A 23,459-nucleotide genomic window follows, 5' to 3' on the forward strand; every position below is an offset into this window, starting at 1 on the left:
CGAACAAAATAAAAACCTGTGTTACACCAATACTTGTATGTGGTGGTCAGCCCCAAACTGTAAATAGTATAAACATTCATCAATTGATAAAAAAGCAACACCATGTGGCTTAACAGTACAATGGACTATTATTCAACAATGGAAAGGGTTTACAAGTGTATTACATAGTGTGACTGCATATCAACTAAAGGAAGCTAACTATACAAAAATTATATATGTAGGTTTCCATTCCTATACAGGCAAGAAAGAACTTACAAACGAATTTCTGAAATGTAGACACAAGACTCAGAACTAAAGCTTCCATTAAATATTCTTCCGTACTAGAGGAGATAAAACCATGCTTCTCAAGCTGGAAGAAGCTGTCTTTATTTTTAAAAAATTAGAGTACTTTAGCATAATGAGCAAGTATCCTAGTGTTGCATTTTGCCAATAATACCTGTCATATAGCATGTCTGCTTGGTGATTGCTCACATGATAAGAGAAAGGTGTGGCTGCACTGGCTTCAATCTCATCTACCTTGTGGAAGTTATAATTGCCAAGTGTCCCCTACTCCACATCACAAGCACAGTATCAAGTCCTGAATTTACACACACACACACACACACACACACACACACACACACACAAACACACACACAAACACAAAAAGCAAATCATGGATGCTTAGATACAACTCCTACTCACAATGACATTTCCACATACAGATGACACCCACAACCACACTTCCTTCAGTATTCACACAAACCCAGGAATAGACAATATACCTTGTCCAACTCAGAGGAATGTCACTCACTTCATAGACAATGCCAGTGATATCTTCCGCTCTGAACAGGGCACAATCTGTTCAGTCCAACTTAGCACCACCTCCAACAACTTATATGTCTATTCTTTTGTTTCTAGTTAATGCAGCTTTTCACCAAGAATAACAGAATAAGCTGGAAAAAATAAAGCAAGATGAGTTTTGTAAAATATAGTAGTCCAAACAAGTGAAATTAGGGAAGGATACCAACAGGATGAAATGCTCACAGCTTGATGACCAAGCCCATCATTACATAGAAGCTGATGGGAGTGTTTTAGACTTTTCAAAAGCACAGCCAAGCAAACAGTAACTGTGATTATGTTTTTCCTCATAAAAATACACAATAAGACAATGGAAATGAAGACATATGGAACATATATGTTCAAATCAAAACTATAGTTGATAGATTTCTGATTTTTTCTACCATTGTGAAAATGCAAATGTTCTGGTTTTTCACCCCTGAATGAAATGAAATGCTATACTGAACAATTACAGGTCAAATTTTAGACTGTTTTACTTAGTATTTATGTATAGGTCATAAAAGTCACAAATGCTATTTTTGTTGATGTCTTGACATCTATAACTAGTCATGCAAGGGGTACAGTGGAGCTCCCCAAGGCCAGATGGAAAATATTTGAATCTCTATTTTATTTACTGCCATGATAGATAAGCAACTCTATGTATTTCAGTTTTGTTTCCTTTCCTAACATGTAACAGCTACACAACTCACAGAGTTAGATAAGGACCAAATGAGTTAATTTATATAAAATACTTGGAAATTTTCTGCCAGATGGTAAATGTACAGAGATGTTCTGTACATTTATATAATATCCGTATTACTAGCAATTTTGTATTTTCTGCATGAATGCTTCCTAGATAGCACTTAAAATACAAGCATCACGGCCACACACACCCATGGACTTTAAAGCCCAGCTAGGCCACTTGGTTGTCTTGAACCAGTAAACAGCCTCAAGGGTATACTTTTTCCCCTGCAAAGGCATCTTTTAGTTGAGGATCGTGGTAGCAATTATTAAGGCTATTATTATTATTAAACAAAGTAGATGTTTAAATGTTAGACTCTACATATCTAAGCCATATTACAATGCAATAGGTTCTGAAACCTGACCTTACTGAGGTCCTCTGTCCTAGATGCCTCATGCACATCTCACCAAGAGCACTGCATGAAGTCATTGCACCAAGCATCATTTGCTTGACAACAATGTTTTCTTTGACTCCTTGTCCCACAAATATCTTCTCCTTAAACCACTTATGTGCTCCTCCTAAGTACACAAGGACAAGCTGTCTTCTCACTGCAGAAATGAGCTATAGTCTCTATAACATCTGCAAATGTACTTCAATAGATAATAATATCAAGATCATCTCAGCAACTTTTAGTGACTAACACCAGTAATTTAGTGGAATAACATAATATCCCTGTGAAACAGGCAGTGATGTCTCCTCCATTTCACAGAAAATTGAATTAAGTCTCTGAGTGTTTGACTTCCTGTGCTGATGCATCTGATAGGAACCAGAACTTGACTTTGAACCCTATGCATCCTAAATCTAAGCCAGTACTTTTCTCTGTAGTGTTCACTGTTAGATATTTTCTCTTGCTTCCTCTTAAACACTTACTTCAATTCACTATTTTACATTTGTACACACACGGTTGTATTATTTATTGACTCCTCCCACCCTATAAGCCTCTTATGGAAGAAATGAGACTGCATAATTTACCGATGCAGACCCAACTTTAGCACCCAGTAGACATTTGCTAATGTGTTGAATGCAGGAAAGAATTTGTGAATGAACAAAACAGGCCCCAAATTGTAGGTGGCTTTAAATATGACTCCTGTTACATTTTGAGAACAAATGAATAACAGTCTTTTGTAACATGTATAAGCTGATAGTCTTCTACTAATATTTCATTCCATTCAGGTCCTGAAAAAGTAGCTCTAATAGTCACTGCCCAAATTCATGTTGTTATAATCCCAAACTCCGAGTGCTTATATCACTGCAATTGCAGAAATTTCTAAAAGATTCACTCTACCAGGTATGCTTGAATTTGAGAATTTGGCTATTGAACAGTGAAGGTGACAAGAAAAGGTCTTTCTCTAGACTATTCAAGATCCTTGGAAGAGGCCAGTCAGACACACATTCAGACATATATACAAACTGTACTAAACACTGGAGCAGAGAGCACAGAGCCACAGATGACCTTGGAGACTCTGTGGTGGTTTGAATGAGATGCCCCTGCCCCATAGCCATGGACATTTGAATACTTGGTCCCCATTTGATGATGCTGTTTGGGAGGTTTAGGATGAGTGGCCCTGTTAGGAAAGGTAAGTCACTGGGGACTGGCTTTGTGATTTCAAAGCCTCATGCCATTCCCTGTGTGCTTCCTCTGCTTCCTGCTTGGGGTTCAAGATGTGAGTCGTCCACCTCTGCTCTCAGCATCCAGTTCCTGCCATCTGTTGCCTCTACTCTACCATCAAGGACTCTAACCCTCTGGAACTGTAAGACAAATAAACCCTTTATTCTATGAGTCATGGTATTTTATTGCAGTCACAGAAAAATGACTAATAACTCCTAACCCCAATATTTGCAATTAGGGAAGGCTGATCATTGAAGGACAGCAGGAGTTACTTTGGCATACAACAGTGGTGGTATAGCAAGTAAGCATAAGTAAAGAGGAAGAGACCAGGAAAACACTATCAAGAGCTTCACAGGTGGAACCCTAGCATGCATCTGCATCTTCCCTTTTCCATGTCTCCTCTTTCTACTTCTAGAGGGTATTGGAAAGATTTTTGTTTCCTCTTCTTCTGATTTTTCTTTTCTCCCCATGTTTCACAGTGAGTCATAGCCCACATTTTCAGAGATGGTAAGATATTCAGCATAACATTTGATATTAGGGAAGGCAGGACACTGAGTCCAGAACCATTTAACCAACTGGTACTGCAGCAATCCAAGAACTGGCCTGGCCATGTTACAACAATGCCTTTGGCTTGTCATAACTGACCCTTGTGGTGGGAACATAGTCCACTGCCTATATAGTCTGTGCCAAGTCCTTTTATGAAGGCTACTCATCTTCAGACATTCAGCTCTAACTCCAGCACTCAACAACATGGAAATGAAGAAAAAGTAGAGTCATACCCAGCCACTCAGCATGTCCTCAGGGCAGTGGCTGCTACTTTCTCTGATACATATTCAACTTTCATTGAGCCCCTCCTAAGTGATTGTCACCAAATCACTACTGTGACAATGAACAGGTATAATAATGAGTAAAATTACTCAATTTCACATTACACCAAGACACCATCATGTTTTCATTTTAAATCCCTGAAGAAGATTAAGGTATTTCCACATGTTCTTAATTTTCACAACTATCACAGACAGTAGTTGATAGAGTGTGGTATAGAAATCAAGGTTGAGAAAAATCAGAACAATTGCCAAATGTTACATGGCCAATTAGGAACTCAGGCTTGTGTTCCTCAAAGATGTTATTGGTGATGTAGTTTATTAATGACTCTCTATATCATTCTTAGACCATTATCTATTCCCCCAAGCTATCTGAAAAGTCAGTCAGAAAAAAAATTCTGATTTTTGCTCATACACCAGGTAACAAGAAAGTTTCTGGAGATACAATGATAGTGTTTGTCATACACATGACTTGCCCCAGTAGGGCTATGGAGAGCTCTGTGTTACAGAGCATATGGGATGAGCTTCTGGGTCTTCCTCAAGACAAGAGAAGATTCTGCATAGCATGATTTAAGATGATCTCACTGGATGGTATATTAGCTTCTGGTGTTTTCTATAACAAATTGCCATAAACTGTGTATCTTAAAATATATCTTTCTTCTTGCACAGTTCTGAAGGCCAGAAATTTAAACCCAAGTTATCTGTGGGGCTGCATATTTTCTGGGAACTTCAAGGAAGAATCTGTTTCCTTGACTTATTTATTTTCCAGAGATTTCTTGCATTCTTTGGATTATGACTCCTTCTACAATAAATGTTGAAATACGCAATGCACAAATCAATATTACCTGGTTTCCGAGGAAACACCTATGTTCCTCAGCCTTAGTCCTTTTGCTCTGATGAAAACAATTGGATCCCCTCTATTGCTCAGTTCTATGCTAAATACCACAGAATGATGACATAATTATTAGATACTATTCCCACTTCCCTAAAGAAGAAAATTGGCCTCACTGTCTTCTGTAAGTAGTCAATGTAATCTGAGTATACAATTAAAAGATTTAATTGGCAACATGAATATAATAAAGATGGCTTCCAGAATACCTTCACAATAGTCATTGTAAGAGTCAGTAATGAGGCCGGGCAGTGGTGGCGCACGCCTTTAATCCCAGCACTTGGGAGGCAGAGCCAGGCGGATCTCTGTGAGTTCAAGGCCAGCCTGGGCTACCAAGTGAGTTCCAGGAGAGGCGCAAAGCTACACAGAGAAACCCTGTCTCGAAAAAACCAAAAAAAAAAAAAAAAAAAAGAGTCAGTAATGAAACATTTCAGGCAGCACCTCTCCAGTCCAGGAACTATAGCCCATTGAGAAAAACGGAAGCATCAGGAGAGAAGTCCTCCATTTCATTATTTCATACTTTATAGAAAATATAATTAAGATGTAAAGAAAGTCTTTCCTAAAGAGTTGAAAATCCTAATAGTCTAGTTGATATCTTAATCTCTATAAGATGACGTCTATAGGTGGAGATAAGTATCAAATATAGAACCAAAATCTTTATTAACATTCCATGCTAGCTATGGTTTTCTTGGCATTCAACTATTTTAACAGTTTTTATAAGAACTCCATATTAGCCAGCTTTCTGTTGTTGTACCAACACTGATGGTCCACAGGTACATTTAAAGGAAATGAGACCTGAAGAGTCAAGACAGTGTCCCCAGTATCTACTAGGCTCTGGTGAAGAACCCTGTCTACATCAAAATACCAGAATATGGAAGGCGGCAACACGGAGACAGAGAAAATAGGTGAGACTGATGGTGAGGCTGAAAATCAATGCTCAGAGGACTGGGAATAAATACTCTTTTAATGATAAGCTACTCCGGTGGAAGCTAACTGTGGTCCTGCAGAACTACATTAATTCCTTCTGTGTATAGGTCTCATAATGACCTAACTGGTTCCACTAGGTATCCCCTCTTAAAATTTCTAACACCTCAATATCTCCCCATGGTGGCCAAGTAGATAACCTTTTGGTGATGTACTAAAGTCAACTCCATACCATAACTTCAAAAAGTCTATAGAATTTTGTGTGTGTGTGTGTGTGTGTGTGTGTGTGTGTGTGTGTGTTGACTAACAGATGATCCTCCTTAATGACATGCTTACTGTGTTCCAACTGTATACCAATGCCAATTCCAACTAATACAAGCCAATAAGATTTAATGTAGATAAGCATAACAATGAATCTCTTCTGGACAAAAACTATAAAACCCTTGCATTTTATATATATATATATATATATATATATATATATATATATATATATATATGTATGTATGTATGTATATGTGTGTGTGTGTGAGTGTGTGTGTGTGTGTGTGTGTGTGTGTGTGTGTGTGTGTGTGTAAATGTTTCAGGCACCTCCAATGAAGACTCCTAGCTTGGAATCTGAATTAGCCAGATAATTAACTTTTTTTAAGGATGGAATGAAAGGAATGACTCTGTCACTCATCCACACTATTTATTACTCTAAATGGTGCTTCTCCTCTGGGGGTCCAGTGTCCTCATCTGTTCATGTATGCTGGCATAATAAAGACTGCGTGTTTAGCATCTTGATCATGGTGGTGGTGTCCTGAGTATGTGAGCATTATCAAAATCTACATAGACTTCTGAGGATAAAAAAGAACAACACAAGTTCTAGAAAGGCTGTTAGCATTTTCAAACCAGCAACAAAAAAAAGATATAATTATGTTCATAAGACACCCAGTTAAGTTGGATTTCGGCTAATCAACAATTTTAACTTACTATTTGCATTTCTCTTACAATGTTTAGCTCTTTTGTATGCTAAAATTACATTTTAATTGTTTATCTGAAGCTTGCTTATATTTTAATTAGTCAGCCTTTATCTCAAGGGGCAGCCTGGACTGGAACTGGACTACTTCATCATTTTGAAATTCATTTGCAGTGTGGAACTACAAAGATTTTTAAACTCCCTATATTTTTGTTTTTTAAAATATATGTAGAGGAAATACTGACAACACCTACTTCAAGTAACATATATAGAATACAAAAACATTTATTTTGTGGCCAAGACACAGCTGAATCATGATAGGTGCAGTAAATTATGTGTCCAGTCACTGTTTCTACAATAACTGAATAACATAGATTGGTTACTGAAAAGGTTTACACTTTGTTGCTCTCAGTTATGTCTCTGAACACAATTGCTTTGGAATATCAAGGACAAAACTATGTGTAATATTCAATGGTGACAAATAATTGGGCAAAAATAGTTTAATATGTGACTAGTCAATTGTCCTTTTCATTTAATTAAAGAACACTTTCAAATAAAAGTTGAGCATAAGAAATAACAGTTTCACGTGGGAAAAAAAAAAGCTCATTAATGGCATAGTAAGTGAATTTAAGGTAATTCATGAAAATATTAGCCGAATGGCATGTTGGGCTCTACCAGGAACTCAGCATCAGCAAAAGCTAGCCCAGTGTTGCTGAGGGGAGTAATTAGGACAGGCTCACTCCTGGAGGATTAATTTAACTCCCAACAGATTGTGGCAGCCACCTTTCATTTCCACAGAAAGACTCCATCAGCACGCAGATTTCAATTAGTGAAGTGTGGCTCTATTGACTTATTAGAGACACAGCAGACAGATAACACATTGGATTACATCAGCATTAATCTTATGGCCATGACATCAGAAAGATTTTCAAATGCATTAGCTCTCTCCCTGGGGAATAGAACAAAAGAAAATTTTTTTTGCCTGCTATTACAATGAGTTTAATCTTCATACAAGGTGATGGATTGATAGATAAATTGAGAGTGAGGTTAAGACCCCCTTGTTTCTGAAGAGGTATGAAGTTCCAGGGGAGACTTTTACTAGATCTGTGTGTATTAGAGACCACATATTCAGATGTTGGTCCTGAATGAATCTTCATATAAAAATAAAGCTCAGGTAAATAGTTGAGATGGTCATCCAGCAAACATCAATAAGGAAGAAAGATTGACTACTCAGTTATGTGGACTAGGCGAAAAGAAGTCATGCTAACAGTCTACGGCATTGATAGGAGGATGAAGGTAGGGGATATCTGAAGGAACCCTTATCTCTCATCTAAGTAATTCAGCTTCTAATTTTCTCATTCCTATTTTCCTATTCTGATGACCACATACATTAATCACATTACATGATGAAGTCAAGCTGGTTTTGGACCTGGAAGCTTCCTCCCTAGTGGTTAGTTTTTATGGTTCTAGAAAGTGATAGGTTATAATGGTGTGATTGGTAGATGCATTAATAGGAATGAGAAAAGTGGGTTACATACATACAAGTGACATTATACAAACAGTAGGCTATATTTAGGAATACATATGCACATACACATGCATATGTGCATGTAATAACAATTAATGACGAAAACAGGACATGAATTTGAAAGAGGGCAAGAAGGGATGTATGGGAAGGTTTGGAGGGAGGCTAAAGGAAGGAGGACATGATGTAATTACATTATACTCTCAAACATAAAAGAAATTCAGAAAAGGTTACAGATCAGGAACTATGACAGACATAAAGAAAAGTATAGAAAGGATGAATACAAACAATTGTAATGGTTTTCTCATTATTTTAAAGCATAATTGTATGAAGAAAGAAAACCTACAAAGTTTGGGGTGAGTCCAGCTTATGCTTATGTGAAATGAGTGGGATCAAAGTCAAACAGAGGAAATAATTAAGAATACTCTATTTACATGATACCTACACTCTCTGAAAAGTAGTATTTGAAAGTAGGCTTAAATGGCTATAAGTATATTTTTCAGATTTTGGAGATTATCTTCAAATTTCAAAATGAAATAGAATATATATAAAACAATCTTAAACATTTTATTAAGGCTAGTAGTCTATGGAAACTACAATGTAATCATCCAAATGACTTCAGATGTGAAAGGAAAAAAGTTATTCAACTGTAAAAATATGTATCCAACTCTTAAATACAAATTACTAAGTGATTGAACTCCTTAAAGGACTATATGCTGTATAATTTAATTATATAACATTTTCAGAAAAGCAAACTATAAATGCCAGACAAAAAGGCAGTCATTGCCAGAGGCATGCTGAGTAGGTAAAGCACAAGGGACTTCTATAGGAAATGTGACTCTACTCTGTATGCCCTCATAGTGGTGGATACATAGACCCTATATATTTGTCAAAATCCATAGAAACTTATAGAACTTTAACAGCACAAAATGAGCATCTACATATGCAAATTTTAATAATAACTTAGGGATTTAGGACAGACTTTAGTGAATGCAGATACAACAAAAACTTCTTCCTTCATTGGATATATTCCAAATCATTTTGATAAAATTGTAAAATTAATTGCAAACAGATAATCCACACATCACTGCCATACTCTACTTGGCAAAATTGTTTCCTACAGGGATGTGGGTTGGCAATTCTGCTGTTACTAGACTTATATGCTGAAATGAATCAATTAAAGAAAATGATCTCAGAGGGAGGAGTCTGCTTTCTTATTATTAGGCTAGAAAGTTTCAGAAAAACAAGAGAAAGAGATGAGAATCAACCATAATGACACACAGCGAAGAACTGTTCTATTTATAAAAATCATAAAGCTAAAACTGTAATTATAAAATATTTTATATAGCATGTCATATTTCTATTTCTTAATATGTAAGATATCAAGTGTTATTAGTAAATACATGTAAAGTAAGTTTTTAGGCATATATTAGAAGACTGTAAAACACATGTATGGCATCTTGTCACTGATGAAGGGGATAATAGAAGAAAAGGAAATATTCTAAATAGGATTTCAATTGTGTTTGTGTTTCCTTTGAAATCTGAAGCCTGTGTGAAAGTGTTAGTATTTGTTATATTGAGGCAAGATTATCAAGATGATTGTTATATTACACTATCATTTTTTATACATTTAAAACTGTGTCATTGAAAGGAAATTATTTCAGCAATACACATTATTGATGGGGGTATCTACGTAAGGGTGGTTTAGTGTTAATTAAGTAGATGCATATCAGAACTGGCTGCGCAACAGTACTTACCTAACTACAAAAGGTGGGCATAAGGGAGAGTTGAAGGGTGGGTCCTCGATATCTGGTTCAAGCAACTGTGTAGTAGGGAGTTCATCTATTGAGAGAGGAGGTAAAGTGAGTCTGGAGTGAGAGGAGCTATGACACAAGGTTCATTTCAAATGCTCAGTAAATGTTTTCTTGGCTAGTTTGAAAAGATAGGTTCAGGGTGTTGGCACAAGGACATGCTATTTCTAAAACCACACTTTCCTATGTAGAGGCATTTGGAGTACATTAGGTCCTACCTCAGCGAACAGGCAAGCAAGGAAAGGGAACACATTCTCAAGATGCCTAATTACAGTTATTAGGAGACGAAGGATTCCAAATGAAACCTACCCTGAACTTTAACAACACACTGGAGAAAAAAGCTGTTAGAACGCAAGTGGTAGAATATGGCTCCCCTTTAATAGGAATCAATAGACTCTCCAGAGAGAAGCAGTAAATGACTTCCGTTTCAGAATTTCACGACTGGCTTTGCTTCTGCACAGCACAGTCTATAAAATCATATCAGAAGATAAGAGGGTTTCAAAACAACAACAACAACAAAAACTCACAGCATCAATCTAGACCAACAGCCTGCTTGAGAGGCTTGGGACATTGGCCATTTGTTGTTAGATGTCCTTTCAAAATCAGCCCAGGTCTATAAATTCCAGATAACTTCTAGACCTGGCTTTACCCTATCTATCACACAGAAGTTATCACCATTACCATGACAACTTGCAATTAACTATTTTTGTTTCATTTTTGGTGAATCATGACACCATTTTAAAGCAAGAAGCAAAGGTAGATTCAGAAGTGAACAAATCAAGAAGCCTCTTGGAATCAGTAAACTAAAAAGAAGAGAAAATTAAATAGACCTGGGCAAACCTCTCAGCTGCTGAAGTATTTGCTGCACAGCCATCAGGAACAGATTTGATGCCCAGGACCTACATGAGAAATCAAACAAGCTGGGCATAGTGAGGTACACATGTGATCTCAGCACCAGGGAGGCACAGTAAGGTAGATCCTTGGACAAATCAAAGCTACAAGCCCCAGGCCACTGTAAGACCCTGTCTTAAAATCAAAGTGTACATGCCCTGAGGAACAATGTCCAAAGTTCATCTCTGGCCTCCACATGCATGCACACATTTATGAACACACATCTGTGCATCTACACACACACACATACACACACACACACACACATACATACACACACATATGCATGGATGCAGGCCTCCTCTCTCTCTCTCTCTCTCTCTCTCTCTCTCTCTCTCTCTCTCTCTCTCTCTCTCTCTCTCTGTTTCCCTGACCCCAAACTTCCCTTCTTCACTCCCTGTGACATCCTAACTGAATGAAGGTAGAAACCACAGCACTTCAGCATGTATCTCTGGCCTCACCACTTATGAGTGACAATCAGCTGAGCCCTATTTGGTCTCATTTAAATCAGCTACAGTTTTTAAACCAAATAGCTCATAATATATCCTTGTTGGCAAATATTTGTGTCTTTGTCAGGGTATCTAAAAATTGTAATCATTCTTCAATATGGCCCCAATGGTTAATTATCTTAGAAAATTATAATTTCAAAAGTTTCAAGTAAGTGCAAATATTTTCTATCTATAACTTATAATGAATCACTTATTTCAAACATAAGACATTTTACCTTTAGGAAGTTTTACCTAAATTATTTTATCCACTAAATCAATATTTTTAAAGAATATTTTGGAAGTGGCTACAAGTTGTCAATTTGGCTGTGTGTGAGACCATATATGTATTCATAATTTGTATCGGTAATATTCACTGGCCCAAGTCAGTGAATTTAATTAATTCATTCATTAAATAACCAACACTCAGTATCTACTCACCATAACTATTTGAAAATGTACTAGCTTCTGTGATAGCCTATTTAATTATAGCATACTATGATTAGTAGGAAAGAAATTTTTACCTTAAATGTCAACTAAGGTGGAATCCCACAAAATTTTCTCCCTTCAGTGTTAACATGTCTATTGATACTGCCACTGTTCCAGTCTTGGTCAGGCAGCCATTTATCGAAGAGACTGTTTCACAGCAGACTTCCTGGTATTCCTGACCCCTCTTTAACTCTATTTCCTGAGCCATGGATGCAGGAATTGTGATGTAGACACATCTGTTGGGGCTCAGTTCCCTATGATCCATTGATCTCTTCGTTGTGTCCAGTTGTGGTTTTCTGTGATGGTCCCCATTTGCAATAAAGAGAGGCACCTTTGATGAAGGATTGTAGCTGTAACCACATTTACCTGTAGGTATTAAGGGTAAGATTAGTAATGGAGTAAGGAATTATGCTGGTGTAGCAAGGTGTCAGTAGTAGATTCTTTTCTAAGGACAATGGCCTCACTAGCACTAGAAAGCTGGCTAGATTACCAGTACCAGGCATGATTTCCTTCCTGTTGAGTAGGCCTTTAATCCAGTTAGACATCTGTTGGTTGCCACCAACATGTGAGTGCCTCTTACTGTGCCATTGTGCATATCTTGCCATGCTGGTAAGAGTTATCATTTGTAGGTGTTGCAGCTTGGTAGGACTATTAAGTGCTTCCTGCCCTTGGCAGCTTAGATAGTATTTTCTGGAACCATGAAAGCTAGACTTCAGGAAAGAGGCTTTCATATCAGGCCCAGTTCCAATGATCCAAGTGCTGGATCTTAAGTGCAAGGTGTCCTCAGGAGCTGAAGACTGCTGGGAGAAGAAGAATTAACTCCTGCTGGGGATGAGCTCCCTTAACTGGCCTTCCAATGGAGAACAATCGGATTTGAAAATGTATATACACAAACTACAAAAACAAACTCAGCTGGTTGTGCCTATACATATTTGGGCATACACATACATGTATGTATACACATATGTGTGTATGTAAATAATAATCAAAGAAAAAGAACCTGATGATTTCAGAGTGGTGATGCATGGAAGGGGTTAGAAGGAAGGTGGCTGAGAGGGGTTGAAGGGAGGAAATGGAGGGGGAAAGCAATGTAATTCTATTTCAAGTAAAAACATATTTCCAAAAATATCTACTGGTTCTCAGACCTGCCAAACTCTGGACACATTCCTGACTCACACTGAATACATTTTATGGATAGACATCTGCATAGACAACAAATTGGACTTCAATCAGGAGCCCTAACTCACAGGTGACATAGAGACCCTTTCTGGCCACATTCGAATCATGAATTATGCAGATTTAATTGACTTTCTTATTGCTTTGACCTTTGCATAAACACTTCAGTGGCAAAGCAGAGAATAATCAGCAGGTGTTTTCTAAACATTCAGTTTGAAAAGGACTATGATTTCCTTTAAAAAATGGTGAAAGGTAGGCTGGGGACACAGATCAGCAGCTAATTGTGGTTGCTGTGCAGGCATGAGAACCAGAATGGGAATCCTCAGAAAAACCTGAAAAGTTAGGTGGGGGCTCTTGGAACCTCATCTTTTGCAGGGGAACCAAAAAGCAGAGGAGGACTGAAATGAAGGAAGTCATTTCCTCAGTGACATTGCCACTGGTGAGTAACTTATGTTCCATGGGTCTTCACCCCATGCTCATGCAAGTGACTGCTAATTACCAGGACCAATCACATCAGAGATTTAGAAAAATTACCTAGACCAGCATTTGATTATAGTATACATCTTCCATATAAGCACTTCACTCTGTTAGGTACATTAATCATCTTTGTAGAGAAATGTGACGGTTTTATTGCAGGTGCTTTCTTTATCTACACATCCACACGTGTAGTCCTTCATTTATTCGACAACTTTTTATTGATTACTTTAAACAGTGTCGATCCAATAGTGGTCACTCATTACTTCTTCCACTGAACTGGTTACCTCCCTTTGATAAATATGGATCAACCTGGTCCCTGGTACCCTCTGGTGAAACAGTCACACTAATGGATGAAAATGATAAACACATCAAGCATCAGAGCTAGCAGATGCCTTTGGAGATTATCTCCTCCAGTCTCCATCTCTGCCAGATGACAAGGCAGAGAGCCAAAGAAGGAGAGGGCCATGCCTGAGTTCACATTACAAAATGTTTTCTGTAGCTTTTCCTGCAGGGACCTGAATTATCTGTCTTCCATGCTTGCATTGATCTGAAAGCAGGTAGTTGCCAAATCCCCACTTAACTCAGGCACAGAACCAAATAATTAAAATATACCCCAAAGCCCTATATAATAGTGAGATGCTTCCTAAAGCTTTCCACTGGCAGCATCTCATCGTGTTGATCCTACTAGATATTTGGAATAACTAGGAGGGACCACCTTATGCACATATTCACAACACAAATGCATCAAGCTTTGTATAAGAACAGCTGTGAGTAATTAATAAGATAATGATTTGTAGTACCACCTTAATAGAGAACCTGGTTCCTAATGAAACCTTAACTGACATTACTTTTCCCTTTACAAGGCAGCCACAAATTCGTGACAGTAACTTGTAAATACTTGTTTGTCTCTTAATTTACTTCTTTATTTGAAGCTCAGGCTGAACTTAAACTCACAGCAATCCTCCAGCTTCAACTGTGCCCAGCTTCTTATTAGTACTGGTGATGTAGTTTTAGAAGCTGAATCATCAAACATAGTTTTACCCCTGCTGTGGATATCGATTGCTCTGTATGCTGTGAATGTGTTGTTCTGATTTGGTTGATACATAAAATGCCGATTGGCCAGTAGCCAGGTAGGAAGTATAGTATAGGTGGAACAAGTAGAGAGGAGAATTCTGGGAAGTGGAAGGCTGAGTCAGGAGATGCTGTCAGCCACTATGCCATGAGAAGCAACATGTAAAGATACCAGTAAGCCATGAGACACATGGCAACTTATAGAAATGGGTTAATTTAAGATATAAGAACTACATAGCAAGAAGCCTGTCACAACCATATAGTTTATAAGTAATATAAGTCTCTGTGTGTTTATTTGGGTCCAAGCAGCTGCAGGACTTGTGGGTGAGAGATATTTGTCCTGACCATGGGCCAGGTGGGACACAGAAAAACTCCAGCTACATACCCCTAAAATGTAAGCAGTCTAAATGGACACTGTTATCTATAATGGTACACTCTAAACATTTAGAAAAAAATACCATTTATGTTGCATTATGTAGTTAATTCACTAATACCCATTACCAGTTTGGTACTTTTCTGCACCATGTCTGAGGAATGATAACACTAGCTCTATCTATAGTTGGATTCACTATTGAGACAATGGGATTATTTACAGGTAAGTTCCACCATGTCACTTGACATCCTCATTGTATCTTCATTATATGTAAACTGTTTGTATCTCTGCCAGAGGGCAGTAGACAAGGAGAAGATGCAAAGGGAAGAGGGGTTAGAGACTCAGTGTCCCTCTGTCCCAAATATTTTTTGTCTAAGAACAAAGCCTGCCCCACCTTCTCCTAACAAAAGAAAACTTGAAAGACAGCACTATAGCTTTATGTGCTATAAACACATATAGTCATTCTTTCCTTCCCCCACTCCCTATTTCTTCTTTTCTTTTCCTCCTTCATTCTTCCTCTTCTTTTTTTCTCTCTTATCCCTCCTCCTCTTCTTACCTCCCCCCTCCCCTAAAGAAGCCTCTGAGCAGGCCACTGTATTTTATCTGGTAGACTGATTTCAAGCAAGAGTTCATAGATAATCTTGGCCATGGGTGAAATGTTATGAATTTTCATGGACCTGAATTGCTCGATGTGGTAATGCCAAGATATAATCCCAGTGATTATCTGTACTTCAGATATACTTTCCTCATTTCCCTGGGGGACTGTCCATCCTGTTTCCCCCTTTTCAGTTAGAGTACTCAACACCAGCAATTTGAGCAACTTCTCTTCACTGATTAAAAAAAAAAGGCACAAAGACCCCACAGTAGCTTCTCTAACACCAGCAGAGGATGAGGGCACAGAAATACAAAGCAAACACTTTTCTATTGGGTCACCAAGAAGAGCAGGGTCAACACTATTCTCTATATCCAACCTTGATTTTTGAACCATTATATCCTGGCTGTGGGATGAATGGCACCTTTGTTGAACATTTATTGGAATGTTTAATCTTCATCTTGGGTGGATTTGGACTCACTACTTTTGATATGTTAGAGCAGATGGTTCCAAAGAGCTCTACCTGAAAAGGAAAGATCCAGACTGAATGCAGATACAACCATCCTACAGGCTGGGCCCCTGTAATGAATGAAAAGGAGATCATGCCATGATCCTCGCTTCCTGATCTTTCAAGATGCATGAACACCCAGCTGTCTGCTCCCACTGACATAAATTCTGTCAAACCTTCTGTCATGTCTTTGTTGGGATGGACTTCACCCTCTTAAACCATGACCTAAAATAGATTATCGTTCCCATGAGTTGTTTTCTGTTAGTTATTTTGTCACATCAACGAGAAGAGCAACTAGTAAGAAAACTTGGTACCAAGAAGTGGAGCAATTGCTTTAACTATCTGATATCATGTGCTATGTAGGCCTTTGGGGCTGGTTTGTGGAGAGAATCTTGAGTCATTTGGGCCGGTAGAACATATGAACCATTGAGTGCTAGAAGCAGAGTTTAATTGGTAAAAAAAAAAAAAAAAAAAAAAAAAAAAAAAAAAAAAACTGAGAAAAATTCAGACAGTGGAAGCCTGGCCTGTAAGATTTCACAGAAAAATGAAGACTATCAGGACTTCAGTTATAAGACACTCATAGTATATTATTCCCAAGTCCTGGAAAACTGAGTTTAAAAGTAGGGGACCAAGTCATTTGGCAGAGGGATTTTGAAGACCACATAATGCTTAGCCTATAGTGTGGTTATTGCTCACTGCCTGTACTGAGACTTAGAAGGCAAATCCAGTTAAGGAGAAAACTCGTATTTTGCACTGCAACCTTAGGAAATGCACCTGTGGACAAGATCGCACCAAGCAAAGGCTCTGGTTGGTGACAGTGAAAATGCATTTGAAAGGAGAGAGTCTGAATTGGGTACTCCAGTGAAGTGGTTCTCTGCTCAAAAACAGCTACCGTGGGATACATCTGCAAAACAATTCCTATACCTAAGGTTTGGGGAACGTTATGGAAAAGAAAGCAGAAACATTGTAAGAGCTAGAAGATCAGGGAGTATGCTGTGAGATTGTGTCTCCTAGTAATATCAGAAGCTATGCTCACCAAGTCTCACCAACAGGGCTGATGAAACTTTAGCTGAACAAGCACAAGAAAAGCATACATGTTAAAGTAGGTGGGGGAAGACATGAAGGCCTCAATCCTACACAAAGAACAACAGGCAAGTATGGAAGGCTGAGATATGGAGAAATTGTCTTCTCCAGGGAAGAGTACAAAAACTGGTTATCCAAAATCATATGGTCAGTCCTGAAAACTTACACACAAGTAACAATATACAAACTGAGCAAGTTGTATTCATGTATTTAGGTATACACACACACACACACACACACACACACACACACACACACACACACACATACACACACACACCAAAAATTAATTGTTTTAAAAAGGCCATGATTTTGAAAGAGAGCAAGAGTGATTTTGTAGAGAGGAAAGGGAATGGAGAAATATTGTAATTTCAAAACTAAATAAATAAATAACTTTTTAAAACTGCTTAAGGAAAGCTTTCATAGGTTTAGCCAATGAGATGCAAAAATCCTCAAAGCTATGGTAGAAGGGACTGGAGCTGACAGCAGTAACACCCACACGATGTTTGTTTCAGGGCATAAAAACTCCAAGAGTTGAAGCTTGCATCAAGGTTTCAAAAAGATGCTGAGGCCTCACAATATGTGGCAGGGTTAGATTTCTTGAAAAAGACCTCTTAGAGGGCATTATATGAAGTTGTGAAGTCTAAGCTGCAATGGAGACCTCAGGATACTTGTGATCCCAAGACTGTGAGACATCCTCTGAAAAAAGTTGGAGTCATTGAGGAAAGCTAATCTAAGAGAATCTATGTGTTCTAAAATCAGAAAAAAAAAACAGAGGAGTGGTACTATCCAGGCTATTAAAGCCCAGCTGATGTCATTTCAAACCTTATGTACTTGTCATGGACCTGCAAGTTTGGTGTTCGCACTGCTTGGTTCCAGTCTCGCTTTGACCCCCATAATTCCTTGCTCTTACTCTGCTTCTTCTCTTTTGGAACGGGAATGAACTTCATCAATTTTGGAATGGTGATGTCTACTCTGTATATTGGAAATATGTAGTTTTTATTAGTGGAATATGGTTAGGAGTTTGTCTTGAGTCTTAGGAGACTTTGGACTTTTGAATTGTGCTGACAGCTTTTTGACTCTTACAAACTGATGGCACACAGTTTGTATTGACATCACAATAAGGCTTTTAGGACCATGGTGGGGTGCTGGGATTTTAAAGTGATATCTTTGGATGTCAAGTTGACAAAGGTGGACCTGTGATGATTATCTTCCTTGGCACCTTGTCTGCATTTGGAATCACTGGGGATACACATCTTTATATGCCTGGGGAATTGTTCCAGAAAGGTGTAACTGAGGAAGGAAGCTCCATTCTGATATGAGTGGTATTCTCCAATGGTCCTCAGTCCTGTAATAAATGAAAACAGAAAAAGGAATGCCAGCCTACCCTGATGTCAGCTTTCTGATCTTCTGAGATGGAAGGAGTACCAGTTGCAAGCTTCTTCTGCCATGAGCTCCATCTTGCTTTCCTGGCCATGATGGATTATACCACCATAAACCATGAGCCCAAATGTATACTACTTCCCTTAAGTTGCTCTTTGTCAGGTATTTTGAAACAGCAAAGAAAAAAAAGCATCTAATGCTTTGATGTGAGAATTTGCAATCTTCTGGAAAATCCTTCCTTAGACCTGCAAAATATTGCTTCATAACTGGTGCCATTAAGGAGTGATTCAATACTTCAAAAGTGATTCCAGTACTCTATCAAGCTCGCTACTTGAGAATATCAATGAACACAGTAAAGCTGATGGACACTGTCAGCAAGAGCCCTTTGCCACAGTTCTTTAACAGTGAAGTGGGTTTCTTGATCAGAATTGATGCTGTATAAAATCGATGCTGTGGACAGATAAGACATTCCACAATTTCACTGATAATAATTTGGACAAAAATGCTGTGCATAAGAAAAGAAAGTCCATATCCATAGTGCACATCTATTTCAATAAGAAGAAAATACTTCCCCTTCCATGGTAAAGCTGTCCAAGGTGATGAACATGTCATAAGTCAGTTAGTTGATCACCACAGGGAATGGTGCTTTATCAGAGACTGAGCAGTCTCTGATGCTAAGAAACTAGGCATTCAGCAGTGGCCATGACAAGGTCATCCTTGGGAAATAGAAGCCAATGCTTCTTCCTGAGAGCTCCTAATCATCACCTGCCAATAATGTTAGTTTCTAACCCCCTGACCATCCAGCTAAACCATTGGCTCAATAAATAATTACATATCTGGCTGCAAATCTTTTTAACCAGGGTGAACTATCATGTGTAGTTCCATGAAGTTCTGACCACTAAGATGACTTGCCATCAGCATATTTTTCAGGGATGGCCCAGAGTGGGGCACCTGTAACTGTCCACTTGCAAGTGGCACTGGCTTATCATAGAGAACTACTTGTAAGCCTTATTCTTCTCTTCTCTATCAATTGATCCTAAAGAACTCCCAAAATACCAGTGTTTCAGGCAGGAAAAGAAAAGGTAGCATAATCTGCATAGAGATCATGGGCACCAGAGCTGGTTCTTCCTGTAGCTTACCTGTGTTTTGGGGACTGATTGTGTCCTATCATGTCTATTGTATTTCTGTCTCTTGCTATGTGTACCAAGCTTTACAGTTTTGTTGGGGCGGATATCACTCAATACATGGTGGATAGCTCCAACTGTAAAGTAGCTTGGTGGCATATGGCTATGTATTCAGATTTTGCTAAGAACTGCTTACCAAAAGTCCAGTTAGTATGGAGGATTGCAAGACTTCATTCTAAAACATGAAGGGCCTAGAAGTGTCCTCTAGGAACACAAGAAAGGCTCTGAAATAGCATCCCCCACCCTGGCATTGAGCATTCAAAGACTGTTGAAAGTGGATCGTGCAGCCCAGTTTGAAAGCCATCTTATACAGACTGCAGGGCTTTATCTTTTGTTGGGCTCCATTCAACATATAAGAAGATTTAAGCAGTTGTAATCAAAATAGCTAAAAGCTACAAAAATCCAGTGTCCAATATTTAGCAGCATTGATAAATTACAGAATAATCATATCATGGAACACTATATAACAACAAATGAGGGTGTCTGCTGTAAGCAGCACCACCTTGAATCTCACAGAGAAAACAACAAATGAATGAGGGAAAAAAGTTAACCACAAAAGACTACACATTATATAATTCAATTACGTGAAATCCAAGAACTAAAACAAACTGTGGTGATGGCAAAGTCAGAGTTTCTGTTCCTTTATTTAGAGGAGTAGACAGTGGAAGTGTGGAATTAGGAAGAGACAGCAGGGATCCCTCTGGGGATACAGAAAATATTCTATGTATAATATAGAATATGGAATGTAAATATCTAAAATCCATTGATTGCACAGTTAGGATTTGTTACTATCTACACCTTGGTATGCATTTTGTTTTAATGACAATCATCTTTTTCCTCCCAACAGCTGGAAATTGCTGAAATTATATACAGTGGTATTTCTAGTCTGCTGCTCTTTCCCTTAACAACCACCCACTATGGGTTATCCATATTTTTTTTTTCGTAAGGGAGTTCCTATTAGAAAAGCGTGTATCCTGACCACAACAGAAAATTCCAAAATAAAAATTTAAATACAATTTAACAAAAACATTTAACAAAGAATCATTTTCATTACACATGCAAATTCAGGGCAGATGTGTTCAGCAGAATAACCCAAGACTACCCACCACTAGGATAAAAGTAAAACTTAGTAGGCAGTTCTGAAATATTGTAATGACTTCCCCTGGGTTCCTCTCCAAGGCTGCAATGGGAACAGAGAAATGCTAAAAAGACATTCCTCTTTCAGTACTTGTAACTGGAACTCTCAGTGCTAGATGGCTGGGAAATTCTACTGAGCCTTGAGCTCTCAGCTTTGAAGTCTTCAAACAACCCTTAAACAGAAAAGGTAATGTTCATTTAAAAATGAGTATATATAGGTGTGGGGGGGTGGGTTGATATAAAACTATCCACAAGGTTGGTAGAATTTTAAAGTAAAACTCACAGTCACTATGCAACCCTCTCAATATTCAAAAATATTTAGTTGGTAATCCCAGTCAAAGCCTTTATCATCTAACTACCAGCCTTGGTCACAGGCCCCATCTGTTTGATCTGGCTGGATCTACTGAATTTTATTTCTAGACTGAAATATCTGTAAAGGCATCACTGCATGCTTAGATAAATCATAGTAAGTTTTTACACCAATAAAAAGCATGATTTCCTTTTTTGTTGTTGTTGTTTTATCTGAATGAAAAAACAGTTTTAACGTACTCTAACAACAAGATACTGCAACTGATGATTTCTGATCAATACTGTCTTCACTTGTAGGTCCTCCTGAGAATGTTGATGGAGAGCTCAGTAGGATCCCTGACTTCAATCCCACTTGCTGTCTTTGACTACCCATTCAAGTTGTAACCAGATAAATGTGGTAATTCATCTCCGTTCATCCAATGGCCTTTTCTTTGATTTATATGCTGGGGATGGAACCTAGATTGTCTGACTTCTAAGGTATGTGTCCTGCTGCTGAACTATATCCTCAGCTCCTTGTTCCAACATCTTCATTGCTATCTGCTCCTGACCTTAGACCCAGTACTCCTTTGTGCTCCCAGACTCTACCAGCCAACCACTCTAAACACCTTTTCACACAGAAGCTCTCTAAGTGTCCTACAAGTAACAAATTAAGAGAAAATATGCTGTTATTAGAAGTCTAACATAGAAGCAATTCATGTATTAACTAAAAATTGCTAATTTTATTAGCTTTCTAGTATTTTCCTTGTACATTGTGCTAGGCTACTAACCCAGGTTGTCTGATCGGGCTCCTCTGTCTCACAATTCTGTTTGTTATTGGGACTGCATTTTCAGGGCACCAGCTGGAGGAAAGCCTCATTAGTTCTTGCCTGTGCACATGGCTACTCATGATGGACACTCAAAAGCTACTTTCTTCCTTTTCTTTCCAAGTGAGAAACATACACTATTCTGAAGTCTGATCACAGTTATCAGTGCCTAATTTACAGAACAGAATAAACATGGTGATGTGAATGCATTGTGATATTCACAAACCTTTTAAGAAACAAATAGCATAAGCAGAAGTTGGAGGCTTGGGCTATTAGCCTAGAGAAGAAAAAGATGGACCACATGCTGTGGGATGGTCTGTATGTCAAATTGCTCTGATTGATCAATAAATAAAACACTGATGGCCAGTGGCTAGGCAAGAAGTATAGGAGGGACTAACAGAGAGGAGAAAAGAAAGAACAGGAAGGTGGAAGGAGACACTGCCAGCTGCCGCCATGAGAAGCACCATGTGAAGATGCCAGTAAGCCATGGGCCACGTAGAAAGGTATAGATTTATGGAAATTGATTAATTTAAGCTATAAGAACAGTTAGCAAGAAGCCTGCCACGGCCATACAGTTTGTAACCAATATAAGTCTGTGTTTACTTGGTTGAGTCTGAGTGGCTGTGGGACTGGCGGGTGACAAAGATTTGTCCTGACTGTGAGCAAGGCAGGAAAACTCTAGCTACAACCACATATAACAGAAACTTCTGTTCTCTCAAAAATATTGGGGGTAAAGGCTCTTTTTCATCATACAAAAAAGTGTATTTGATGAGGAGAGTGGAGAATAAGTAAGTGAGTCTCAGTTTGATGACTAACCTGAGAAATGTTTCATGCTCTTTCCTCAGGTCCTTTTTCACAAAAAATATCTGTCATGGGTGATGAAGTCAATTCAAGAGAAGGCCCATTTGGTTTGGGGCTAAGTCACATGTCCCAGTATGTACTCTCACAAGCAATTAAGTTCAATATTTTTGAAAGGTTTCTCTGTATGCATACCACACAAATATTTCAAGTATCCAACAAGTTTCCTCACACCAACAGAAGATGTGTTACTGGGTTATTCATCTCATTGTAGCAGATTGTATTATCCTGAGGGTTAATATATTGCACATATTGGATGATGAGTGCTTAGATGGTTTCCTATGTTTCATTACTGCAGACTGTACTGTTAGAAATGTGCTGATGTTTCTGTATGTGGATATGTGAAAATTTTCCTAGGGCATTTATCTTAAAGAGGAATTACTGCATCATAGGCAAATTCATTTTAATTATTGCTAAATATTTCCAAAGTTGATTCTTTCATCCTTTTCATAACATTTACCAAGCTCAAAAGCAAGAGGAGATGATCAATAATTCTTCCTTGCTCTACCTGAGATAATCGGTCATCCTTTCCTTCT

The sequence above is a fragment of the Peromyscus californicus genome, unplaced genomic scaffold, assembly GCF_007827085.1.
Source record: "Peromyscus californicus insignis strain IS unplaced genomic scaffold, ASM782708v3 Scaffold_20__1_contigs__length_68692818, whole genome shotgun sequence".
Classification (NCBI taxonomy): Eukaryota; Metazoa; Chordata; class Mammalia; order Rodentia; family Cricetidae; genus Peromyscus; species Peromyscus californicus.